At 37.2% G+C, this 20,671-nt stretch overlaps 1 protein-coding gene across 13 annotated transcripts in view; it reads right to left on the bottom strand.

Moving 5' to 3' along the window:
* Window positions 1-20,671, bottom strand: part of PTPRK (protein tyrosine phosphatase, receptor type K) — a 397,175-nt gene that overhangs the window by 37,605 nt on the left and 338,899 nt on the right. The window lies entirely within an intron of this gene.

Genomic DNA, 20,671 nt, shown 5'->3' with positions numbered 1-20,671 from the left:
CCACCTTTGTGTATTAATTCACCTTGCAGCATCTGGTCTGAGATCTGCATGCTACTGCGAATTTTAATTCTCTAAATAAGGTCATCCACAAAGCCAAGACTAAAGTCAGCAGTAGTTTTATTTCTGTTTATAGACCCTGAAAAAAACCCCCACAAACTGCTGTTCTACCAAGAGTTGAAACCATTCCATAACATAGCTGAGTGGGCTGAGGCTACAGGTTACAGCAGAGAAAAAACCAGAATACACATGAAAGTGCACAGCCATTCAGTCTGCACCTCTTTGCATCACAGCATGGTATACAAAAGATCAGGAACGTGATCTTTTCCACCTTGATAAAAATATAAAAAAATATAAATTTTTTTCAGCCAAGGGTAAAATCCCATGAGATGTTTACTTGTGGAATAGGAAATGGCTCTCCTGTTCTCTGGTTCTTACTTTCTAAGGCTGTGGTCTTTTGTCTACTCACAGGCATGAAATGGTATGTGTACTTGCTCTCCCTCTGACCCTTCTCTCACTCTCCACCCAGCATGCAGCAGATGCCACTTAACCTCTCCACTCACAGCAGCTGCATGTGGAATAGGTACAAACTGTTGGTATCATTGTGTCTGTGGCATTACACAGAAAATGTCCTTTACTCTGAAACTGGGATGCTTCTCAACAGATCACCAAAAGAAGCAGAACGAAAAATGAGGTGAAGTCATAGTAGACTACTGCTCTGCTGAAAAACTGCTCCATAGCCCTTTCAGAAAGCCAGTGTAGTCAGTACCAGGGAAATTGCTATCTAATACTTTCTGGTTTTAACCATGTTACTTAGATTGTTTCTATTCAGGTTCCATGTGCAGGAACTTGTATTAACTTTTGAGGGAAGGATTATGCTGTCATTTAAAATCAGTCTTTATTACTCGTTTCTGTAACTTTCATCTCAGCCGTATCTGAACCACTTACAACTTACCCTCAGATCAACCTTCTGAGTTAGGAATGTGCTCTCTTCCAGACACCCATGCAAGAGCTAGACAGACAATAAGAGATCTGGCAGTGCTTTAATCATAAAACTTAATCATCATAAGACTTCATCACTATAATCATCTCTCTCACCTACAGCTTGAACTCTATCTGCTAAGAAATACTAAATGCTTCCTCCTCTGCATAAATACATGCCTGCATGCACACTTGCATACATAACCTGTGTGGACTCAACTCTATATATTTTGTTTGTATTATGTGTTTGTTGAGGTGTCTTGGGTAAGAATCAGGATCAGGTAAGTGGCATGTGAATATGTAGCTGCATACACACAACGCATACGCACAAGCTAAAATTAACATCAGATACACATAGGATGCTGTCTAACAGAGGAAATGAGGGGCATGACTTTTGAGGTGGAACTGGAAGATGAAGGTATTCAACATTCTCAATGCTTAAAATGAATCATCTCCCAGTCCAATATTAGCTGGGCTGGATGTGACAAATGCAAATGAACATCTGATAAGCAGTAGAGCCAAAAGGCCAATCAGAAGAGTCAAAAGACCAATCAAAGCTAAATATAAATGGCTTTATATGCCAATGGGGAAAAAAAGTCATGTTTGCTGTAAGGGGTACTGAGAAACAGCAAGGACTTGGGAATGGTAAAGAGGGAGCATGCAGGAGTGGGATAGTCGCTCTGTCTGGAATTGCAAATGTGAGCACAGCTGGGCAAAGGTAAGACCTAGCAAAGGTAAGAACTACTCAAAGTGCAAAATAACTAAGGCTGGAGGAAGAGATTTAGCTGTATGGATGGAAATTTAAGGCCAGCTCTTTGAGAGATTTCAAATTATGAACCAAAGGGATTAGATGTGACCTGAAGATACACTTTAAAACTTGAAGGCTCAAAAACACATCCAGCAGTACAGGCTTTGAGCCTTGATCAGGGCAGTGGTATTTTCACGGGAGTATTAGTGATGAGAGAGTAGAGGGGAAAGAATAACAGACCTGTTTCCTACCTCTCAGAAGAAAGATAGGACCCTTATAACTTGATAGAGCAAGCTTCAATATAGGTGCTTCTCATAGTCATGTTTAAAATTATCGCATGGTCACATACAATGTTATTTCATTCAGAAAAGTTACTTTAGAGAAAGAACAATACACATCTCAGAAAAACAGATGAAAAGGTTTCTGAGGAAGTTTACTTCTTTGGTTAACTTAAGCACAGGTGTTTTATTATATTGTGTGTAAGCAATGACTAGGTTTGGATCATCAATAACTTCAAAATGAAGCTCTCTGTCAAGTTTGTAGAACAACAGTGGAAAGCCAGGAGGATATCAACTACTTGTCCATTTGTTCTGGTTTCCTTATATTAAAGGGTTTGAAGTAAGAGACAGTAATTCATTCCATGAACTTTAAAGCTGCTTATGAGATAAAGTTTGTGTCCACTAGAAATGTATCCCAGAGTCCTAAATTAGTTGAGAAAAATTATATTGAATAGTTATAGACTAAGCAAGTGTATAATCAGTGAATGAGCCTGCTATACCCAAAATCTACTGGCAGAACAATACCTCTCTCCCCAATATCAACAGAAAGATTGCTTTGGACTTAAATGAAACCAGGATTATTATATGTATGTTTCCAGCAACAGACAATATATGCATTCTCCAGACTAAATGTTACATTTGGGGACTATATGAAAGCAATCACAGATATAAATCACACTGTAATCTAAGCCTTATGTGTATGGGCATTGCATGCAATGAAGTATATTATTTCGAGGAAGCTATTGAATGTAACATAGAATCATTCAATGGAACTTACAAATTTGAAAGTATTTCATATTACTTGTGTTTTAATTGTGACAGCTCAAAGTGTATTGCAATAAGCATGTGAGAACTTACACATGTACAGACAAAGGAACCTCGTGCCTATGTGTTAAACCTACATGTATGAATGAGTGTCTCCTGGCTGTTGATTGCAGGACTACAGCAACAAGAGAACTTCTGCTTACTCTGAGAATTTGCTTTCTCTACCCTCTAAAGATTATGGGGATTTACTTCTCTGAAGTGGCTCTTCTGTAGGCTGAACTGCTGGTTTTGTCAAATAAAGTAACTCAACTAACCAAGGCTTCATCAAGGACAAATCTTGCCTAACCAACCCAGTGGCTTTCTATGATGGTGTGACTACATCAGTGGACCAGGGAAGAATTACAGATGTCATCTGTCCGTAAGCCTTTGACATGGTTCATGACAACATCCTAACACAACATCTCTAAATTGGAGAGATACAGTAATTAAAAATGGAATTATTTTGATAATTGGAGTTAACTAGTGTATATTTCTAAACAAGGCAAAAATGGTCTAAAATTATTTAAGTTACAAAGACATCTGCTTTACTAATTTCTAATGTTCATTTTTAATAATGTAGTCCTGCAATCCTCTCTTATATATTGAACAGCAGACTGTATAAAAAGGTAATTTACTGATCTGAAAAAGAACCTTGAATAATAACAGAAAGATGGTCGTATGAAAATGCATGCTCTCTTTGCTATTAATTCCTTTGGCCAACCTTACTCTAATAGACCTTAAATTTAGTGTTAATTTTTACAATATCTTTGCCTTGCACATTACTGTTTTTTGCAATTTGATCCTATATGTCTGAGATAATCCTACAGTTTCAACCAGTGCAAACTCATCTTCCATAAAATTTGCAAGAGTTTCTGCTCTGAAACAGAGCATTAACTACATTTTTTTCCATGTACAAGAATGGTTGCCTAAAGTGAAGATTTATGAGATAGACTGGGAGGAGAACACTGGATTTTAGCAACTTCTCTACTTGCCTTTCTTCTGAACTAATGAACAGTAACAGCAATCACATTCCACAGTTCCATTCACGAAGTTCATAAAATAACTTGACCCAGTGATTGTGGCTCTGCACATAGCCAGTAATAGTCACCATATAAGAAGTCATTCTACTTGTTTTCATAGATACTAAAGGAGAATATTCAGTTAGTTGCATGAAGCTCAACTGTGAACAGGACTAAATCAGACTAGCATTGCTAACTCTCTCAGGGACACTAAAATTCTACACAGTTGATGAGGTACAGTTCATCTCACAATTTCCTGATGTACTTGATTCCTCTAATTTTTTTTACCATATTTTTAATTAATCACACCAAAAAATCCAATACCCCCTTCTAAAATTGAGCATATGTATAGTATTTACGCTTAATTCTTGATGTATACTGTTGCATAAGGAATCCAGTCACAGCATATATTGCTTTCCTGTCTTCTCCTTCCTTCTGTGGTTGAAAATTTACACACAGCCTTGCAAAATTGTCAGAGAATTTATGACACTCAGTACAAAATCTATTCACCAATCTCTTCCTCAAGAGGTGGTGGAGGAATCAAGATAATGATATTCTACTCATCCACCCAAACACAATTATTCAAGCAGAAAATTCTGGTAGGGTTTTGCAGAGCTGCTTGCATGGCACTACTTAGAGAACAGCCAGCCTTCTAAAAGACAGCTTTAAATCAGAGGTTTCGAACAAGGTTTTTATACTTAACTTCTCACCATACCATTTGACTCTCTTAGCACTCACAGCATTTTATACTGGGTTTCCTTTGTGTGAGCAAGAGAAGAAACTCAGTTTTATGCATGATTAAAGCTGCTATTTTATTACACTGCATTTTCTTTGAATGTTAATTCTGTTTATGGCAGATCTTTGAATTCTCACAAACTGGTGTTATTGCTGCATAGCTTGATATTGAAAATAGCTCTGCTCAAGATAATCAGTTCTGCACTTTTGTTATGTGGCATTCAAAAACTTTTAATTAAAACTAGGAATGACATCTGAATGTGTTCAACAAGGTAACATCAGGATAATATCATCAAATGAAACTGGAGGCAGCTCTGAAGATATGTCAGTCTTCCACCTGAGAAAAGGGCTCGTTGAGAAACTAAGTGAGATTCTCTGACAAATATTTTCTTTGAGACTGGTCTGGCCTGTGTTTTAATCATCTGCCCAGAAAGATCATTCTGCCTCAATCGGTTTTTTTTTCTTACTGCTTTGCTACAATGATAATCATTGTGGAGTTAAGGAAATTTTTAGAAGTCTGAAATTTAATTAATAAATTCAAGTTCAGTGAGAGATCTGTAACCACTTTTAACTTAATTATATTTAAAAGTCTCAGCTGATTCCATTTGATAAAAATATTTGAATGTACTTTTGCAGGGATTGGAAGATGGGATGTGCAACTTTTTCTAGCAAACTACACACGTTATTCATGAGGTCTTACAGATATCCTCACGTGAGTCAGTTTGGTACACCAATTCTTTCCCTTTAAGATTTTTTTTTCTCATGTTGAAACCTGAAGATACATTTACAGGGAAAGGAATCTCTACAATTCTCCTTTTCCTATATCTTCTAAAGAGTTTCTGTCTTGGAGAACAGCTTCTGGGAGATGAAGGCATGCCAGAAATTAACTGGGGTTTGGATCCATCTAAGCTGTTGCTTCCAGGACTCTAAATTACAGATTTTTGGGGGAACATTATTAAAAAGAAAAATTGTATTTCACTATGAAGAGAAAGTGTGATTCCCTGAGCTGTGCTCTGAAGTGTCAGGTTCATCCTTGTCACCATGGTAACCAGGTCCATGGCTGTCCCAAGTAAGACAGTTTAACAGGCTCTGCTTGTGAAAAGGGGGATGCAAGGCACCACCAGCCTCTTCTCTGAACTCGTTCTGAAAGAGGAGAGTAGTGATGTGATGCTTAGATAAATCTGCTGCCTTACTTCGTGTTGCAACATACTGTGCCCAACTTGTCCTCATGTGTGTCCCTCACTGGGGGAAAGGGGAGATGTTATAGATGCTACCAGTTGAGGCTAACAGAAGGAGCCCTCAAGGCCCCAAAGATTTGTGATATTAAAAGTTAAGCCTTTGTATGAACAAAATTATATACAACTGTTCTTTACATAAAAGGGTATTGCTGCAGAAATGGATAGAGCCACTGTTTCATGAGTCCCTGCGGTTCCTTCTGATAGCTTATATGCAAAAATGAAGTTAATACAGCTTCAGGTCAACCTCTAGTCAGTCAGATTTGGGATGATATAAGGAGCTGTAGAAGTTAAGCACAGGGAGTCCCACAGGTGGCTATGCACATAAATATGGTACCAAGTAAACAGGTGACCACCTGCTTACACATCCTGCTTTCAGATAATACAGAAAAATAGCCTGAGCTTATGCTACTGGACGTTTTTTAAATGACAAACATGCAGTTTATAAATATTCGTACACATTTTAATTAATCAAATGAACCAGCACAGCCATGCAATAATGATAACATTTCCTGGAATTCCAGTATAATATATACATTTATATATAAAAGACCAGTTCCTGACTAGTATCGTAAGCCCTCAGAAGTGTAGATATATGTTGTTTTGATATGTAATAAAGAATTCCTCAGTCCTGTTTCTACTACTCTGCAAGACTCTCAGATCAGTCATGGACTGGTACTACTTTGGTAGGAAACTATAAGGAAAAAAGAATCAAGTGAACCGTCTGCTGCTATTAGATTCTGAAGTGAAAACTAATGAGGACTTACTCTTGCAATGTTGCACTAGAAGCAATTTAAATTCACAACAGCTACTCTGAAAACAGTAATGTCCATGAATTTATAACCAATTAGCAAGAAGTTGACCTTAATAGATTCAGAAGTATCAAGTGGAGAAAGTGCTGAATCCGTTTGCCTCACTAGCTGAGAAACCTTGGACATGAGCAGATGAAGACAGCCAGAGCAGGAACAATGCTGAGGAGACAATGTTCCAGCAACACTCTGCCCTGCTTCCACGAGCCACATTGAAAGAGATTAGTGCCGTCAATGTATTTCTACTACATCTGCCACTAAGACGTACTTCTGGAGCGTATACTTTGCAGGCACTTAAAAAAATAAATTAAAATAATACTTTCTTTAGCCACTTGATGGGCTTCTTTCAGTAGTCAACATGGAAGCAAAGATCTAAAGATTCAAAGCAAATTTTTTCATTGCATGTGTACTAGCAGACCTTGAAAAGGGTACATAAAAAAAACAGTTGTAGAAATACATAACATGCATGCTGTAAAGTATCAAACTGAAACAATGAAATCCAAACCACTAATTCTCCTTGATTTTCTGGAAAGGAGTATTCGTTAAGAATGGTCCCCTAACTCTCTGATCCACCTGATTAACAAGTCATTTAGCAACGACTTGTTGGATGGATTGTTACCATTTCTTAAGGTCACTGTGATTACTTCCCTTATAAGCACAACGGATCTTTTCTTAGACCTTTGGTAGCACTTTTTCCTAAGAACATATAAAAGCAGCCAAGCAGCCAGCATTTTGTTAATTAAATCATTTGTTGGGGTTTTTTTTAGGAGAACAAAAACACTTTCAAGTTAGTGTTTGGCCACATTACAAAGCAAAGAACTTTCAAGTTTTAGTCTGAACAAACCGTCTGATTTCGCAAGTGTGCTTTTAAAAATGAAGCCTCACTTGATGTTAATTATAAAATTACAAGTATGCAAAACACTGTATTAAAAAATTACCTGGTTTTGACGACTCCTATATGGTTTGCTAGGTCATAATTAAATCTGCAAAGAAAATTACTACAAAAGCAGTGTTTGGTAACAAATATACAAAATGTCTCATCTTTATGTACCTTTCCACCAGGGAGTATTTAAGAAATTCAGCAGAGAAAGTACATAATTATCATTTGTATAGGCACATGACATGGTTTATAGGGAAAACTATTACTCTCAAATGTCTGAAGTTCAGTTTTGCTATATTTATTGAAAATAACATTCTGTTAATAACTTCTGCTAATTCAAGTAACTATAAAATTGCAAATGAGAATTTACTGGTAGTGAAGGAGTTGCAGAGTTATTGCAGACCTGAGTAAATACATCGAAGGGAGCAAGGACAACTTAACTCTTCTTCATCAGAAAACTGCAAACTCTCATCCCAAACGATATTCACACTAGTTCAAAAATGAGAAATTACCAAAATGAAAAATTATCTTATATTAAATGCAGTGCTAATAACATTGTGGATGGAATCAAAAGACAGAGGCAATGAGGAAGAACAGAAACAGCGTTTTCTAATCCTTTCAAAAAACCCAAACCCACACAAATTACAGTTTATATAGTGCTAAATCTAGTCTTCAATAGCAGCCATTAGTTATTATTTGCCATTCAGAATGGCAAAAGATGAGAAAATACACAGAACCACCTTCAAGAAAACAAGTGGTTAATTCTTCCTTTGGAGTTAGGTCCCAGTTTTTCCAAATATGCACAGATTAAATTTATACATAGCACATATATATATATAGTTTATATACAGTCTTTAATAGCACTCATCTGTTACTAGTATCCCAGATTATTACTGTCATGACTGCCAGCCTTCAGTGTCTTGTTTCCTGTAAAATTTGGTACATTTTCAAATAGAGTGTAAAAGTAAATATATATACTCTGAAAGAAGCAAAGATGCTTTCTTTCACATGAATTCTATTCTTCCACCTAGACAAAGTTTTTGCAACTTCTTCAGTTATGCAACACCTTAATGACATGATGAAGTGTCTATAGGAGTCCACTGGGCTGGCTGGGAAACAACACAGGATGCACTGGTGTGCAACACCCATGGCAAAGAACTTTTTTTTCCCCTTTAAAACCTTGCCACGTGAAGAGCACTCACTACCAGGTTACATGTTCAAAATTCTTGAGGTTCTCCAGAACCTTTTAGCACTAATAGGTGTCATAAGCAGCTGGATGTCTGGGAGCATGAAGGAAAGGCAAATATCCTCTTCCAAACCAATGGGGGGCATCACCCAGCTGCACATTGCAGCAGGCTGCAAGTACTATCTCAGCTGTTACCCTAATTATGCAGTTGCTCCCAAATCTTCTTATCTAAATACATCTGAAATGTCTTATATCAGCACTTTAAGCTGGGCCACATGATTTTGCATGGAAACATCAAAGCAATGGTGCTTATCCATGCTAGTCTACCAAGTGCAATGTGAGGGCAACAGCCTTTAGCTGGCTAAGAGCTTTGCTCTCTTCTGCTACACCAGCCATTTCCAACACAAATATGTTAACTAAGCCTTAAACCCTGTGTAAGAAGTCGCAAGCCTGTCTATAGGCTTGTTTACCACATTTGACATCTAGAAACACAACCATAATGGCACTGCAACAACATGCAGCTAATGCAATGACAACTGTATGAAAAACACATCGATGTTCACAGCTCAGGGTTGATTGCCATTGACTACTGAGTTCAGATCAGGACTTCTAATGACATTAAAAGCCTTTCATATTGTGTCATTGCCTTTCTTTCTACATATTTCTACATTATTAATATGTCAAAGAAACTTTCAAGCAGTAAGAAGAGATGGCCGTCCTGCAGACTATAGGACAAAACATGCCTGCAAGAAAGAAGACAGTTAAAGTGTATTGCCACTTTTTGAACCTTTGTCTCTACTTTTTCACATTTTTTTCTTTTAATACTTAAGTTTTCTTACTTTCAAACTTTACACTCTAATTACTTTCTCTCTCTGAAAGAAATATGAGACTTGTTGTTATTTCCATTACCCAAGGACTATTCACACAAGACTGTGATGGGGAACCAGGTATAATAAAGAGTCTCCATGATTCAAGTTACATAAACTTTTTATATCTGTTATCATACTGGTTCATAAAAAGTAAAGATGAACCAGTTTTTAAGTTCACAAAGCACAACTCTGACAGAAGACAGTCAGGCTATGAATAGTAATAAAGGGCTGCACAGTATGCAGAACTAAAAGGTATCAGTTTGAAAGTGGCTCTGTTGCCCCCTCAGCTGTATTTTTTTTACAGGTTGTAGAGCAGTTGTTTTTATCCAGAGGATGAAATTAGCTGTTCTGTATTGGATGTGCCTTGGGCTGCTGCTGTCTCAGCTAGCTTCTCTAGGAAAATACAACTGCATCAAAGGAAAAAAAAAATATATCTAACAAAAGCTTCAAATTCACATAGAAGTAAAAATAAATGAAGCCAACTATAACATGCAAATATTGTATTATGATTTATGTAATGGATTGCTGGCAAAGAAGATTACTGTACTGGTATTTATGCTTTAAATCTGGTTTTAGGGTTTTCAGTCAGTTGTGATCTGATTAAAATGTGCCTGATTTGGAGGAGAAAATCATCTTAAACTGATGGAGTGCCAAGAACTCTTGCAGATGAGGTGGCAAAAATATCTATACTGAGACCCTGAGCTTTGTCTATCAATGACCAAAACCAAACTTGCATTTTAAAATGAGAAAAAAATTGAATTACCAAGGACTGACATGAAAACAATGTGCTCTAGAGTTCAGAGACACAGGCTGACACACTTGTATGTGTCTCGTATACATTGTCCCTTTGGGAAAATGTGAATTGCAATTTGAAACACACAGGCCACTCCACACCGTGAGTTCCCATTTATAAGCAGGTATTACTGACCATACTGAGCAAAAATCGCCTTTCATCATTTTTAGGAAGGGAACAATGGCTTTACTCAGTGACTAAGTGGGTATGATTTTAATGAATGGCTCATTTCAGCTTCTTGTTCCTTAAGACCTAGCTAATGTGATCTATCACCTTTCTTAGACAGCTGGCCAAAATTTTCAAACTTGGATAGATGGATTCACCCTGAATCACCAACACAGAAGATGACTTTCAGATGGCTTGAATAACACTCATAAATCAGATGTACTGTTATATTTTAAATAATGTTTGAAAAGAAACATACACATGGGAAACATATTAGCAAATCAACATAATGACAATATCTCTAGATAAGACCTTATCTTGCCTGATTCTGGTGTAATAATAAGACTAGTAAGTACTACATGAAAACATAGTGCAATCTGATATGATCATGCCTGCTACATACAGAATACTGCAAAAGTAAATACAAAACTGTTTGTATACTTCAAGTATTTAAGAACTAGAAAGTGGAGAATAACAATGTATTTCTGAAGCAAATATTAAACAGCTTGGTACTACATTAAACTTCATATGAAATCTATAAAAGACTTTTTAGATCACTAGGACACTTCAGCTAGACAAAATGTTGAAAAGTAAGAAATAAAAATGAAATTTGATCTAAAGTCACATATATCATTAACTTATTTTCAGTGTGCATTAAATACAAACATTAGAAAAATCTCTAGTATTAAAGGGCAACTTTGTTAACTCACTGATCATTTAGGGGTAAATACAGCTACCATACACTGAGAATGGAGAAGAGACCTAGTGGTCTTTCAGTTTTGTAGACCCAAGGATTTTACTCGATGTAAAAAATAAATGTTCAATTCTGTGCTCCCAATCTTACACCAATCTTGATACATTTACACTCAGCTACATGTGATATTCTTCATGGAAAATAATTCCCTCTTTTTTCACCTACAAAGACAAGTGCAGCATCTGATGTTTGGGATGATAACACCACGGTACTGCCTAGGAATAGAAAGAAGCATTGCAGAAAACAAGGAAGGAAAGAATCGATCTTGTTTCCATCTTCAGTCGTGTCATGGATGCTGAAGACATCGCCAGACTCTACTCAGGGAGATGCACAGCAAAAGGACTAGGGGCAACAGACATGATTTGCAATGAGGAAAATCCCAAAGCAGATAAAACGGGGAAAAACAAAAGAAAAATCACAGTGAGGGTGGTCAAACACTGGGAGAGCTGTTCAGAGAGTGTCTCCATCCTTGGAGGCATTTAAAACTCAGCTTGACAAGGCCCTGAGCAACCTAACTTAACTTCCAATGTAGATTCAATCAAGTTGCACCTGCTCTGAGCAAGGGTTTGATCAGACAATCTTTAGAGGTCCCTTCCAACATGAATTATTGCAAGATTCCTATTTCATTCATCAAGACACCAACGGAGATTCTATTAATCTCATTGCTCTAAGTAGTCATTATTGCCTTGTCTTCGTAATTAAATAAATGCATGAAACAATATTCTCTGGAATGCAGGGAATGCAGTTTTAACTTTGTATTTCATCCAGTTTCAGTATTTCACTTAGATTCACTTTTGAAGCTTTCTTCTAAGGCTGTTGCAATTTCAAAAACAACCCTCTAAGATTCAAGCAGTGCTGGCTCCTAGGCACTTTTTAAAGTTGACAGTAGCTATAAGCATCTGGAGCTGAGTATTTAAGAAAAAGTTCATGCCTTGCTTTGCTTTAAGATTCTCAGTCGCAACTGATTGCCTATAAAGATGAAGACTGCACTTCAGGTCCTGCCTCTCAACCCAGCAGAGAAGATACATTACATGAGTTAGTACTTCCTTACCAGAAAATATCTTCATCAGCTGAAGTTTCATTAACTGAGAAAGGGGATAGAAAGCACCCTTTTAAGCTGCTATTGACATGGCTACATATTGGGTAAAAAAACTTACCGCCAATAGCATGTGATTGCTTTCCCCCCTGAAATCCTCTCTCCTCATTTGCTCCCCACTGCCCAGAGGCCCCCTGGGGCTGGAGAACTAATGTCGTAAGACAGTGTGGAGATATAAGAAGTGTGATGTAGGGTTTAGCGGCAGAGAGACAGCTTGTGGTTAAAGGAGTTGCCCTAGGTCTGACAGGAAAATGAAAATACAGAGATATGGCAAGGGAAATGAGAGATGAAAAAGTAAAAGAGTCTGGAAAGAAGATATGTAGAACAACCACAACAGGAAAACAGAAAAAGGAAAAAAAAACAGCAAAAAGGGAAACAGCAAAAGAAAGTATAACATATCATAAAAAAAAAAAAAAGCAAGAAGAAAGGGAGAAAGGATAATGGTTGATATAGAAAATGTTTAAAATTCTTTAGTGATAAAATAAAAGATTTTTGTGAAATCAATGATTTTTGGTTGTAAATGTCTATTTAAATTGGACTGGAATTGTGTCCCCTAGCTACATGAATCTGAGCAACACATGCCAATGAAAAGAGATGCAAACCCAAATGTGTATCTCTGTGAATGAAAGAGGTGATCTATTTCTTTTCTTCTTTCCAAAGGCACGATCCAGACATATTACAAACATTACTTTGCACACTCTAGGAAGGTCATCTCCTGTGCTGGTTAGCAATGGGAATTCCAGATGCAACTACACGTGCTGCTGCCACAGAAAACTACCATGTAACTCTGCATAAATTGTCTGCCTTTTTGTGAGATAGGCAGAACAAGTTCATAAATAGCATTATGAATCATGAATGAAATGTGCTGCCAAATCTGCACGAAGTGATTTACAGATCAACCTCCTTGTGATATATATTACCTTGGGTCACTGCCATTAAGTCTTCGCTTTTAGTTGGAGAAAATACATTCCTTTCTATTTCTTACCATGCAGGTAGAAAAAAACCCAACCAACCAGCATCACTGACGTGAGAGCAGTGGTGTTACCTTCTACTTAACAGAAAAATATCAATGCAGACCTTGTCATTTAACCTTCCTTAACCTTCGCTCCCTCAATCAAACAACTTCTGCCTCAAACTAGTGCATGCTCTTACCCTTGATGTTTCTTTTAAGGCGAACTAGTGTGAATAGATTTTTAAACAAAAAAATGTTCCAGTTTGCTTCAAATATTTTAAATATTTTAAATATTCTCTACATTCTGTTACTCTCTTGAGACCTGGCAAATCAAACAACTCCATATGCATCTGAGAGCAGACTTTCAGGGAAATCAGTGGGGTTCTGCCAGGATGGACAAACAAGGAGTGGTTCAACCACTCTTACAAGAAACTACTAAAAGAAAAGCCTTATTTCAAGTCTCTGTGTTTTGCTTCATCAAATGTAGTGAATAAAGATGCCAATTTAAGGACTATCATTTTACATAATAGCAATACCTACTGCAAATTTTTTCAACAATTACATGTATTGGCTCTGAGCTTCCAGCAGAATCGCACACAAAAAAAATCTTATTTTCAGTCATTTACAGGAATGTATTTACGCCCACTAAAAAAAATATGCTTTATTAATATTCATAGACATTGTAGGTATTAAGCCAGTTTAATCACCAGAAGATATTTTTATATAATATCAATGCTTCTATAGCCTCTTTCAAAAAACATGAAATCATTTACTGAGTAACAATATACTAAGTAAATTTCATTCTCACTCAGCTCATTGACTTATTAATGTTCACTTAGTGAATGTGAATTCAAAACAAGTTTCATTACATTAAATCATCTTACACTGATCTTGACTTTTGGCAAAGATAAAAAGTACCACTAAGAAACTTTAATTACACATCTTGATTGAAAATCCAGAGACAGCAACAACCAAATTGAAAGGTTTATTTAATTTTTAAAAAAGGAAATATTCCTCATCCCATAACCCTAGAAGAATAAGCTTTCTCTACTGGTATGTACACCCTCATTAAGACCAATTTTCTTTCTCCCATAGCATTGCCACCATGCCTGTGTTACTGCAGGTGGGAACCCCTGCTCAGTGTTTTGCAAAGACCTTTCTCACATCAAATACTGTAGTAACTTCAGCTTGGATTTCATTCTTGTCTTTCATATTGGATGAGGGAAGATTACAGCTAAGATAAAGCTGAGTTAGGTTCAGAGCTGGGTTTCCCTCCCTTTTCAGACAGTGGTCCTTGTGTGCAAGGGTCTATTCCAGCCGCAGTGAAATAAACATAAATAGTTTGCAAATAATTTCTAAAGTTAAAAGAATTCTTTCACTAAAAAAAGGCATGTGGGCCAAAGAGTAAGAGAAGAGTAAATGGAGACTTTTCAAGGAGGCCAAATTCAAGAAAGTTGGGGGAAATACAAGTGTAAATTAGTAGCTCTGGAAATTGTAATTTTTTTCGACATTTCCTTCAAAGGCCCCCTTCTTAAACTCCAGTTTTTCAGGTACCTGACAGAGAAAAATAAGCAGCTCATCCCCCTGTGCCCATTGGTATTTTTTTCCAAATTTAGAGCTAATGGAGAATTTCATTAATATGAAACTTCAGAACACCAAATTTGAATCATCACTGTGAGCATACATAGGGAAAGAAATTTTGCCCAAACTTTCTCCATTCTCCTTGGAAATACAGTATGCTGAAAAGCATGACCATAAAATCTAAGCATTCTTAAGGAATGCTGTCTGGCTGACAATGGAGTAAGGATGAGTCTGGCTGACAATGGAGTAAGGATGAGTCTGGCTAACATGGAGTAAACCTTCCTCACTACAGTTGACAGGGTGCTGTGTTTTCAACTTGTGAGCAGAACAGTGTTAATAACACAGGGATGTTTTAGCTATTGCTGAGCAGTGGTTCCACACCATCAAGGCTTTCTCATTTCTCATGCTGCCCCGATAGCACGTAGGCTGGTGATGGGGGATGGGTAGGATGTTGTGGTGGGGGGGAGGATCAAGACAGCTGGCCCCAACTGACCAAAGGGGTTTCCCATAACATATAATGTCATGCTTAGTAATAAAAACTGGGAGTTCTGTTTTTCCAAAGTAACCATAGCTTGGAAACAATCTGGGAATGGGACTGTCTGCGGGAGGTGGTGAGTGACTGCCTTTGCATCACCTTTTAAAAAATAAATTAATCCTTCTTTCACTTATTAAACCATTCTTATCTCAGCCCACAGGTTTGCTTACTCTTCCTCTTCTGATTCTCTTCCCCGTTCTGGTGGTGAGAAGAGCAGCTGGGTTGGAGCTTAGTTGCCTCCAAAAAGTACACAGAAAATGAAAAAAGAGCAACAATAAAACTTGTTCAAAATCTGAAAAAAACCTTTAAACAACTCACAGAAAAGACCCAAAAGCTACTTATACTATTGGCCATTTACATAATCTAGAAACAAATAGGTTGTTTCTTCTTATTAAATTAACAAGACATATTTATAATGCTCTATTCAGTTAATTACTATACTGTAATTTGCATGTCATCTCTCCTTCTAGCTGAATCTTTAAAAGTCTTTTCAGGTATTACCTTGAGACAGAGCACTCTTATTTAACAGCTGAAAAAACTGAAACAGAAAATAAACAAGCCTGGGGATGACAAGGATCTCGCACTTGAGCTATAAGTGTTTTCAGATAAAGGTAATGTTTGGCATAAGTCTTACTTTCCACAGTGTCTCTTTTCCCCTTCCTTACTCTGCTGCTTTTACACCAAGGTAAGATAAGGTCATACCAGGTTTAGTAACCTTAAAAAAAGCAACCTACACTAACTGGCACTTTTTCACACATTTGTTTTTGCTATACCTATCCCCTCACTCTCTCAATTTTTTACACAGTATTTAAGGCAGTTTAAGATTAAATTATTTGAATGTCAGACTTGTAAGGTAAAGCTCTCCAGTTTACCACTTACCCTTTTTTTTCTCTATAGCAAGAGAGGATGAATGAAAAGGGAACAAACAACACAGTAGTCCTTTCATACCCCCTTTTTCTATCAAGAGCATTCTTTTTTATTTCCCTCACTTTCAATTCAACCCATTCACAAAGGATTTGCATAACACATCTTTTTATGCTTGTAAGGGTTACAGCTGTAATCGCTTCACCTCATCACTTTACTCAGAAATCCTGTCTCTAGAGGAGTAATTCGATTACTCACAACAATCCAACTTTTGCCTAACCAAATAGAAATTCATTATAATGCTGTGCTGGTGCATCAGTTTACTATGAGTGGATGGGAAAAAATACAGCAACATGAATAGCTGGTGTGAACGGAAGAAAGCAATCATCACCTAACAAAAGGCTATCAATAAAAGGTAGGATGACTAGTAGAAATTCTTAGTCCCATGGGCAGGGCAGCCTCCAAACTACTAATGACTTGTAGCTTTTAAAAGACTTGGGTTTCAAATAGGTATGGAAAATTTATAAATTGATGAGAGCACCTGATTGCTTCAATCCCACTAGTCTTTATACTGGGCAAGTGTGTGTAAAAACCTGAGATAGAGCTTTTCCACATGCTGAAGAATCACTGTCGTCTTCTGTTGGTGGAAAATACACTCATGCTAGTCCTTATAATGGCTTCTCTTGTCCTTTGCTTCTGAAATTCAAACATGTACATGAAGCAGTCTTGACTGCATACTGCTTCAAAGCAAAACTAGTACCATGCTTAGCAACTGACAGTGGATAAGGACAAAGGAAAAAATAACGAGGACAACTGGCACCTCCAAATGACTTCCAGTTGTCCATATGCCCACAAGCATAAATCTAAGAAAACCTCATGCTGATTGTGTCACAGAAGGACAGCACTTGGGGCAGAAGCACAGATGCCAGGATCATGCCTTGTATTTAGAAGTAGAGCATTTTATTTTATATTATTTCTGTAGGGTGATTTAAGATGCCCAGATATAACGAGGTAAGTTCTCCAAGGCAACATTTGTTTTGCCAAAGGTTTAGGAGCATTAGGATCCAGCTGACAAATCTTTAGCTGTTAGACTGGCTTAGGTTGGTTTTCAGCTTTCAGAGCCCATAACTATCTTCTTGATTTTTATTTTTACAGATTCCCAAGGATTTCAGCACAACATATGGGCAGCATTAAGGACATTAAGGATTTATAAATTCATATCATTATTATAAAAACACATAAAGTCTGAAATATATCTGGCATTAAATGGAATACATATATTACTCATGGTCAAATTAAATACTGATGTATTCACATTTGCATTAAAAAGAAAAAAGAAAACATCCTTTTTACAGTAGTCATATAAAGAAAACATTCTAAACTTACTCATAAAGAAAGCAGTTCACTGTATTTACTTTAGTTTGATTTCTTTTTAATGTGGAATTTCTTTTTACTTAAAGCCGCTGTTCTTCTACATTTTTCTAGACAGTTAACCTTTACTGTGATGTGTGTGTACTTTACAGTGACTGGAAATCAATAATAATTCTGATACTAAGCCATTTTTGTCTTGAAAAACCTTAAAATATCCCCAAGACAGCATCTTTCTTCAATACTACCCATGGGAATTTACTAATAATTACATTGTTAAATGTGAGTGGAGAAATTGAGTATGTGAAATAAAAGCCAAACTCGAAAGAAAGTCCTCATAGCACAGAAAAAACAGTTGGTTATCGTCATTGTGCAAGTTACTGTTCAACATACACACACAACTGCAATAACAATGCTCACTCTCTACAGGTGAAGTATCTGTATTCTTTCCTTTATTCCATAGTTAAAGAACAGAGGAGAGCAATCCCCCAGCCAAGACCTCATGCTCTTATAATCTACAGCTACACAGAGAGATAGGGCAAAATCCAGCATACAGCCTTGAATCGATAAGATACCTCAAGAAATGCAGCAAATTTTTCAGGTACAAGAACAAACATTCTCTTTTGCCACCTGACACTTTCTCATTTGCCATGGCTTATTTGCTGAAAACGAAGTTACAATACTAATTTTTATATGTGTGTGCTGTTGAAGAAATTAATTACTCTGTTTGCAGAAATGCAGCTTTGATACAATGTGCAGAGAGGACAGGCATGGCTAGGCAATGCTACATATCCCAGTGGAAACAAGACCTTTCTCTCTAGTAAAGAACTCCCACCAGAAAAGTTCAAATACCTTATATTATTATTATATAATAAAATAAAAGAGAAAGTGAAAGGCCTCAGCAGAAACATGAAAGCATGCATTCATATTGCATATGCCCTACCCCAACCAGAAACAAGTCCTCAAAATTGCTTAACCAAGTTAAGAATACATTGTGGGACTGCAAGTATCACAAGCTAGCCATCATGCTTACAGGTAGAGGATTTGATGGTGTTGATTACGATGATAACTTTTTTCACTGTGTTGTAAAACACCTAGTTAGACATTCAATCAGGAGTCAAAGACTACATAGTTCTCAAAATTAATGTGACACAAACACCAGCAGAATAGGAAAATGACTAGGAGTATCTGTTCTCATAAAAAATGAATTTAAAACACAGTAGCCAGTTTCAAAGCTGACAAAAGAAATGTATATTATATCTCTACTTAGCTTCCAGTTTAGGGATGTTTTATTTATGCTTCTGTCTCAGACATCTATACCACAGTATAAATTGGTTCTAACTACCTTAACCATGTTCAAACAGGGAGTAGCTACATCTTGAAGAAGGGAGAGAAAAATATAAATGACTTGCTGTCAACTTATCCTGCATTATTATATTTCCCCTTCAGCCTAACAAATGTTAAGACAACTTGTTGCAAATCCTACATTTTTTATTATGTCACCACCAGCAATGGCAATAACAAAATTTGGCTTGATGAAACATTTGTGGATTGGGTAGGACTCAAGGAGCCTCCATACAGGGCTGAATAGAGCATGCCATAGAGCTGATGTGTTTTGCTTTGACGAGAAGCTGAGCAAGCAACTCAAATGTGGAAGGAGTTGTGTTTTAAGAAATTCTACCGTGAGACAAAAACCAGCTGTCACTTGATATTACAGTTTTGAAAAAGTAGTCAAGTGTCTTGTTTAGTATATGGACACATTCTCAGAATGAGTTGTTATAGCAAACAGGGCTCTTGTTCTGGCAGCCTACCCCACCTTGGCAGTGACAGGAGCTACATCCCACAGTCAGGTCCCTGACAGGTTTATTGTGAGGGCACCATGTGCTACTTATCTGACCAGAGAGCTTATCAACTCTACAGGCTGGCTGGTGGCAGACGAGGCACTACACACTTGCTGTAGGCTCAGGAAGCAGCAGTAGTCGCATGGTTGTTCCTGTTCTCCTCCAAGCTATAGGCATTAGTTCATGCAAAAGTCTATCTGGTTCAGGTCCAAGTGCTGGGTCAGCAGTCAGACATTCAATCTAGAAGTCCCACATCCTCAGACTATACTTGAAACACAATGCAGCTATGGTACCTATGAAGAGCATGGGCTCTGCTGAGCTTTTCTAATCACAAACACAGAATGACTCAGGAGACCTGCTGAGCAGAACGACCGAACAGGCTTTCCCACAGCTGAACTTCTGCAAGTCAACCCACTGTGCTCCAAATGCGACAGCACTGTGTGCTTATGATCTATCACATTACGTTATGACCTATACAAGCACTACAGACCACTCTGCCAGCAAAACAAATTGTTCTAAGTAACTGTTTGCATTCATTCAAAATAGTTCCTTGAATGGGTTACTAAAAACTAAATTATAAAAGATTTGAACTTCCCAAAACAATTTGGAAAAATACTTCCAGGTGGTTCTGTTCCACAGGTATAAAATTTCACTGTCTAAATTTCATCACTACTAGAGCGGTATCCAGGAAATTGTGATTTCTCTTGCTTAATTCTCTGCATGCAAAATAATTGCATTTTTTGAAGAGAAAACTCTTCAGTATGGTTTGAATTCAATCTATATTAGTAAAGTTACTAGATTTGGCTAAGTAACATGATACCTCAGAGCTTATGATGAATAAGCAATATATTTTTAATAAGAAGGCAACCAAATTAGCAGCTTTCATGTTTGGACAAGCACATAATGAGATTCAGTTTTCCATTAGCAGAAGATGAGTGAGCTGGGGTTCCTGGAGCAAAGAAGGTTCACTGGGGACCTTATTGCTTTCTACAACTACCTGAAAGGAGGTTGTAGCAAGGTGGGGGTTGGTCTCTTCTCACAGGTATCAATGGCAGGATGACAGGAAATGGTCCCAAGATCTTAGAGGTCTTTTCCAACTTCAACAGTTCTATGATTCTATGATCTCTCAGTCCCTAACTTTCCAAGTACTTATCATAGAATGAGGGTTTCTAAATTATGTT

This window comes from Neopelma chrysocephalum, unplaced genomic scaffold (genome assembly GCF_003984885.1).
Source record: "Neopelma chrysocephalum unplaced genomic scaffold, ASM398488v2 Primary Assembly neopelma1_23, whole genome shotgun sequence".
NCBI lineage: Eukaryota > Metazoa > Chordata > Aves > Passeriformes > Pipridae > Neopelma > Neopelma chrysocephalum.
Note: the sequence above shows the minus strand (reverse complement) of the source record. Positions and strands in the feature narration are given on the sequence as shown.